The sequence below is a fragment of the Pinus tabuliformis genome, chromosome J, assembly GCF_031772625.1.
Source record: "Pinus tabuliformis cultivar Carrire ecotype Pingquan chromosome J, CPIR1, whole genome shotgun sequence".
Taxonomy (NCBI): Eukaryota; Viridiplantae; Streptophyta; class Pinopsida; order Pinales; family Pinaceae; genus Pinus; species Pinus tabuliformis.
The window spans coordinates 1,049,268,292-1,049,275,845 of NC_142295.1; the positions used below are offsets into that span (position 1 = coordinate 1,049,268,292).

Here is a 7,554-nt window from a genome sequence, read left to right on the forward strand (position 1 = left end):
GGTTGAGTTACTTGTCGTGTAAGCCTTGGTTGGACAAATTCCTGGGAGCCCTTGGTGGGTTGAGTTACTAGTCTTGGAAGCCTTGGTTGGACAAATGCTCTAGAGCCTGGCGGAAGTTGTGGGTTGAGTTACTAGTCCTAGAAATCAGGTTGGAACAAACGCTCTAGAGCCTTGGACAACTTGGATAAAGACCAATATGGTGATGGTTAGTCATGTCCAATCGTAAGGTGGAGCCACTGGTTGAGGGTTGAGGTGGTTTAGCCTCTAGAAGCCCTGGTTTAGTTTTACTTGGTTCATTTCATGAGATCCCACATTCATGCTTGGAATATAACGCGAGGGTGATTTCCTGAAAGAGAGATTTGGTTCAACCCAATCTATGGTCGAGTGTTACATGGAAGTTACTAACTTGGTTGGATTTTCATATGCTAATAAGGGTTCATTTTCCTCTTGTGTTCTATGTGTAAATGTACTTGTTATTATGTGACTGTGATGGTTGTTCTATTATTGTTGGTTACAAGCATGGTTAATGACAGATTTGAGTTATGACTGTCATCATGTTTTGGTTAGTAGATGAAATGTTAATGAATGAATGACCTAATAGATGATAATGAATCTATTGTGGAGGGCATCAAACCTTATTGATGATTCATAGATAATTATGAGCTCCCTATGTTCAGATGTGTATTCATGACCTGTACATTACACGTTCATGATGTGTTTGACGGAACGGTTGTCATGGCTAGGCCATGTTAGGTCATACTCTTGTCTAAGTTTTGTGTGAAAATATTTGTCCTAGTATCATTCATTGTTTTGGAAAGTTTCATGAAGTTCTAGGCAGTGGTCTGGAGACTAGCCTCAAAAATGGCTTAAATCTCTTAGTGGTTGGCACAGAACTAGGTGAAAATCTCTGCAATTGCATGGAGGTCTTGTTGTGGGAGTGACTGGAGGGTTACAGTCACATGGAGGGCTTGTCATGGGAGCAATTGGGGGTTTAGTTCAGTTAAATAGCAAGTTAACTCAAAGGTTGGGCATCTGGGATGGTTGTTAGCTCCTGGGGGTGTTGTAGCACCTGAGGGAAGTCTATAAGGTTTTGTTTGGTCGATTCCACTTCCTTAACTATACTTATGGAGTTGAATCATATCATAGTAACTCTTCGCCACATATTAACCCATTGGACTGGTTAGCTTGACTAAGTGTGGGAGGAGGGTGTTACAGATTGGTATTAGAGCATGGTTCAACCCTTGGACTAGATGGGCGGAATGTGTTTGTCATGCATACATGTTTGTTGCATATGTGTTCATTATGCTTATGGTATATGTGTTTGTTATGTATGCATGGTATCGGTCATCGTTGCAGCTGTGTTGTCATGAATGCATGTCGGTTGTATATGTATTTTTTATGCATGTGTGTTGTCTATATGTTCATCATTCATGCACTGTACCTAGTCAGCGTTATAGTTGTGGCATCATGCATGGTAATGAGGATAATGGTTGAGATGATGTCGATTTATTGATGTGATTATATATGTACATATACATGTATCATGCTAATCAAGATGATCTTGCAGGTGAGATATCCTTCCCTAAACTGCACTGAGATATGTTGGCATGTTTATGTTTGGTTTCTTTGACATGATATCATTGCAGGTAGAAGATCAATGATGAATAGAAAAATGGTAGACTACAGTTCATGAGACTCTCCCTATAAATTAGATGAATAGCATGGTGATGGGTACTCCCCTCACATAGCATATACATTAAGGAGTTTTAAAGTAGATATCAGGAGTTGTAAGGAAAATAATGACAGGATCATTCAATGACAAGAAAGACTTGTTAGGGCATAGGAGAAGCAAGGAGAGGTCAATGCAATCATTCTTCAAAGTTTAGCGGAGTTGCAAAGACAGGGACCACTTAGGATCAATCATGGACGAGAGGACAAAACTAATGGATCATATGGTAGTAGATCTCATGGTGGGCATGGGTTAGACAGAGATGATATTGTTAGAGATGGCAAGTTCTTGGATACACCAAATAGACGAGGTAGTGGACATGAGCTTTACTCTAGTTCTAGTTCAAATATGTATCATGGTCATCATCGTTGTCATCCTTATGAGAGGAGTGACATGGGATATTTACCAAATGAGTTCAAGAAAACTAAGCGACTTACATTCGATGGAGAAATGAAGAAGTCACAAGGTGCAAAAGTTTGGTTACTTGGGTTGAATAAGTTCTTCGGATTACATGATTACTCACAGAACACGAAGGCAAGAATAACTACGTTCAGTCTTAAAAGTAAAACATATATTTGGTAGGAAGATGTAAAGAATGTTAGGGGCATTTGAGAAGCGGAGTTGACTTGGAGTGAGTTTGAAAGACTTTTCAGGAAGAAGTATCTATCTGAGAGATACTATGATGATAGGGCAAAGGAATTCTATGAGTTGAAGACGGGATCTATGACCGATGATGAGTATACTAGCAGATTCTTGGATTTATTTAGGTGTGTGCCTTATCTTAAGGAGGAGAAAGCAAAGATTCAGAGATTCATCTGTAGGTTTTGGGTGGCATTCAAAGACAAGATTAAGTTTGATGAGCCTAGATCATTGGAGGAAGTCATCATAAAACTAAATCATTGTTATGAGCAGTCAAAGCGTAGGTCCAAGACTAAGTAGGATTGGAAAGGTAATGAGAAGAATAAAGGAAAATAGGATTAAAAACGAACTAGATCTCAGGACACAGGTAACAAAGAGAATGCAACACCACCTAAGAAGTTCAATGCATATGGAAGTGGACATGGATTTCAGTCTGAGGAGCATAACAAGGGTGATGGAAGAAAGCCTTTAAAGTGTTGGACTTATGGCAAGGATCATCGATAAAGAGATTTTCCGCAGCATCAAGGTGGCATACTGCAAATATACAATGCTCAGGAGACACATATAGTGGTGGATGTTGGACAGAATATTCCACATATTTGTGTAGCATTGGATAACATGCAAGCAGATCACTAGACATCCATTATCAAGATGGATGGTAAGCTTCGTGATCAAGTTTTTTCTATTTTGAGTGACCTTGGATCTAATTATAGTTATGTAAACCTTGACCTGGTGTATAAGTGTGGTTTGAGTAAAAAAGTACATGTAAATTCTTGGTTAGTGTAGTTGGCTACAGATACAAAGAAAAGAGTTCATCATTGGGTAAGAGCTTGTGCATTTGAATTGAATGGTATGCCTACATAAGTGCATCTAATTGTACTTTCGTTGGGTTCGTATAGTATGCTATTGGGTATGGATTGGTTGTATCTTCGCGGGACTAAGGTGGACCGTTATGATAAGGCTATTGAGTGCTTGGATGACAATGGAGAACAGAGAATCTTACAGGGTAAGAAAAAACCAACATCAGTCAGAATGGTTATAGTTATGCAGGCAAAGCGCGGTCGTAGGAATGTGTGTGTGTTATTTGCATTACACATTTCCAATGATAAAGGTAAATATGTTGAGGATGCAGAAATATTGAACAAGTTTCCAGTTCTACCGCAGTTTCAGGATTTTTTTACCGCATAGATTCCAGAGTTACCGTCTCACAAGTAAGTGGACTTTTTTATTTAGTTGGTACCAAGGGAAACACTAGCATCAAAGGAACCTCTATATATCTTCTAAATAATGTAGCAAGAGGTTAAATTTAAGAAAGAAATTACACTAACATAAATGTCCCTGAACAATGATAATCCTTGCAGGCATAAGGTACATAGCAGAGGAGTTCAATTTCTTTGGGGTTTTTTAAAATGACATGAAATAAATTTAGGCCAAAGATGTTGCAATTTATGGGAGAACATTTGCGGGCATGTGTTGCTCCATGTAATGAGAAGTATGTTTACTAGTTCATATCCCGGACTTCACTTCCTTGTGGTATAATACTCTTGTCAACATTTGATATAATCACCAATCTTAAAAGTAGATTTTAATAAATTACTAATAGATTCTATTATATTCCTTTCATATAATTTTCAACAACTACATTGCCTTTGAATTTATTAGCATGACATGGTCATCATCACATCGTAGTCACAAGCCATGTGAACTATTTGAAAGCAAATGGGAAAATTATAAGTCATAATTAATTAGATGTGTTGCAAATTCAGATATTGGACGTGATGTAACGTGTATATTGTAAAAAGCATTGGAAATCCTTAGAGATTATCAAGAGGAGGTTCTGGACGTAGTAAACAAATCTCAAATATACACTTTAATATCAATTCCAATTAGCTTGAGGTGGCCATGGGCAGTGTTATTTGGAAAATTATGTAAGGGAAATGCGTATGTTGCAGGGGATGCAATGCATCCTATGACTCTAGGCTTAAGCAAGGTGGTTGTCCTTCACTTGAGGATGTAGTGGTTCTTGGAAGGTGATTGGGAGAAGCAATGACAATCATGAATGGTCCATAAGAAGAGAAAATAATAGAAGAAGCATTGAATAAATATGTGGAGGCGAGGAGATGAAGAGAATTTTGGTTGATACGTGGAGAATATATAACAAGATTATTTCAACAAGGATATGGGTGATTTATAACAAGATTCTTGCGAGATAAGCTTGTTTCTAGCAGGTTGTCCTGTTTTTTTTTAATCACGCAGACTTTAACTGTGGAAAATGCTCTTCATGTAATCCATCCTAATAATCTCCCTTATCATTAATTGTCCACTACTTCCTTCCATACTAGATGCCTCACCAATAAACATGGCTATTTCAGATGAAAAAAATTGTTGATACTTGTCGACTAAGGCTGGGGTCTATTGAGACTAATACAAAAATTGATACTTGTCTACTGAGGCTGGAGTATATTGAGATGAAGTAGATGAAATATTGACTAAGATAATTGAAACATGATCTTTGAAAACTAATATCACATCATGATTCCTCCAAGTAAAAATAATTACAAAGAACCATTCAAACACAGAGCAAGTAAAATTTGAGTCTAATCAAAGTTGTTTTCTAAGCTTGGAGGGTTACTTTTCCATGTTGAAAAGTTCATTTAACGTAACAAGCTCAATTAGTTGTAGCCAAAAAATAGCTACAAAACCACAAAATTGTTTGAAAATATTGATTTTTTTCATGCTCCTTGGATATCAATTTAAAGGCGCAACTAGAACTAAAAGACTTGATAGAAAAGATAATGTTTGGCTACCCATTCAAAGGAGGATCTCAAAAGAAATTTGAGTAGATAGACATTAGGTTGTTACATCAGAACCTGCAGCGAGACCCTAGATCATTTTCATGACCTCCACGGTTTCATCTAAATAATACTTTTCTTTACTTTTTTTATGGTAAACAATACAAGCAAACACTTCAACTATAGAGGCCATAAATGGTTGCACCATTGCACTTGCAATACTCTCAAACATATCTTCAACAGATTTGTCATCTCCTATGCACAAAACAAAATCTGGTGGCTATCCTCTTTCAACGATTGTTGACAAAAGTTGTTGTCCTACCAAACCCTTAATAACACCCTGTAAATTCAAAATCAAATGTATTTAAATACTAAAACCTACTTCACAAGAAACCAACTGAGAAATTTCTCATGCTCACATATTAGTAAAAGGAAATATAAAGCCTCCTTTGCACAAATTCATGTTAACTGGGAATATAAGTACTTTCCGTAGTTGTGGTTTAACTTAAACACTATGTTGGCCACTTTTGACCTCCACAGGATTTGCAAGCACACTTTCAAGATGATCTAAAAGCTCCTTTGATTGGCATAATCCAAAATCCAGATGAACATCAATGATGATGCCAACCCAAAGCACTTTCTTTAGTTTCTATGGCAGAACTATCAATAGTCTCAGTGTATTATTTCATAACAAGATTTGATGTTTTCTTCCAGTCAGAGTCTGCAGTGGGAAGCATTGTTTCCCATTCAGAATCTTGGCTCCCCCTGAACCATACAAAAATTTATAAGAGATAATTCATGATAACTTAGAAGATGATAAAAAAACATGAGAAAATAAGTGTCAAGAGATTGCCTCTGCTACAATTCTTAACTTATGGCAAGGTGAAAACCATTCACTGATAGATTTTTGACCTCTTCCACTCACAATAAAGACAACATTTTTAAGGCCATTGCATAATCTATTTACAGCATATATTACTTGTGGACTTGGTGTCTTGTTGATAGAAGTTTGAGACATCATAGTACCAACATATCCAACAAAATTGCCCCGATGTAGGTTCTCTTTTATGCAGAGACAATATGTTCCGTCGAAAGCTTCTTAAATAAAAACTATTAAAAAAATACCATTTATTTTAAAATTTTATAAAAAAACATAAAAACATTTCTAGATTTAGCATTGTTTTGATCATACTTCTTAGTTATATAATAATTTTTGTATTAGAAATCTTTCCATGTTTTTTAATCATACTCCTAGTCGACCATGTAATAATCTCCACATTACAATTTGTCTTCTAAAATGGCTATATATTTTTTAGCATCATCAACTTGACAAAGAACCATAGTTTTCCCTTGAGTTTTCCTAAGAAAACTAGGGATACTTTGCAACAATAGGACTACTTTGAAAAAAAAACTAAGAAAGGCTACTTGGTAAAAAGTCATACAGTCACTCTAGTTTTGAAATCCCAAGCACACGTGAACTAAGCTCATCCCTTGGTCGTGACCCTGTCAGCAGCCATGGCTGCTACAAGGGGTAGCTCCTCCTCCCCAAAATTATGATAACTCTAAGTTTCAAGATTTGGTTTCAACTATTGAAAAATGACCACAGAAAAGAGAACTGAATGCAAAGTTTGTAAAGAAATCTAAAGACATCCCTTCGGTAGAGTTGCCTTTGGGAGCAAGGAGAACCTTTGTCGCCTTCTCGGAGCGTGCCCTCATAGGGAAGTTCACTAGGATGTGGCCATCCCCAAAATCAATGGAGGTATGGATCGAAAAAACCTGGAGGTCAATCATGACTGGTAATATCAAGTTATATGTTGTTGGTAATGGCTTTTTTGCCTTCCTATTTGAAAACAAAGAAGATAGAGACATTATATTCAGAAACAGACCTTACTTCTTTGGAAATAGGGGGATGTATCTCAATAAATGGACTCTGGAATTTAATCCAAATGAAGACACCCCAACTGCTATCCCTGTATGGGTAGAACTGCCCAAACTCCCCTTATCTTGTTGGAGCAATGAATGCATAAGGGCAATAGGCAACGAAGTTGAAAAATATATTGACCGGGCAGAACCAAAAGGATCACAGTTTGCATGTGCAAAAATATGTGTGGAGGTTGACCTTGAAAAATGCCTGCCATCAGAGATCAACTTAACTCTGGGGGATTGGATCCATTGTCAGTCGCTGGATTACGAACAAATCCCTTTCAAATGTCGATACTTCCATGAGTATGGGCACTTTGCAAGGGATTGTAAAAAGGCTCCTTCTAAAAATGCATTGGATGAGCAAGTGGATCAATGGCACACTCAAAAGAAGGGTGGAAACAAGAAAAAAGTAGGGACCAACAAAGAGAAAAGTAGTAAGGGAAAGAGTGGGACAACAACGTCCGAAAACTT

At 37.2% G+C, this 7,554-nt stretch overlaps 1 pseudogene; it reads right to left on the bottom strand.

Moving 5' to 3' along the window:
* Positions 1 to 5,218: 5,218 nt before the first annotated feature.
* LOC149230520 (alpha,alpha-trehalose-phosphate synthase [UDP-forming] 6 pseudogene) lies at positions 5,219 to 5,849 on the bottom strand (annotated as a pseudogene).
* Between the last annotated feature and the right edge of the window lie 1,705 nt (positions 5,850 to 7,554).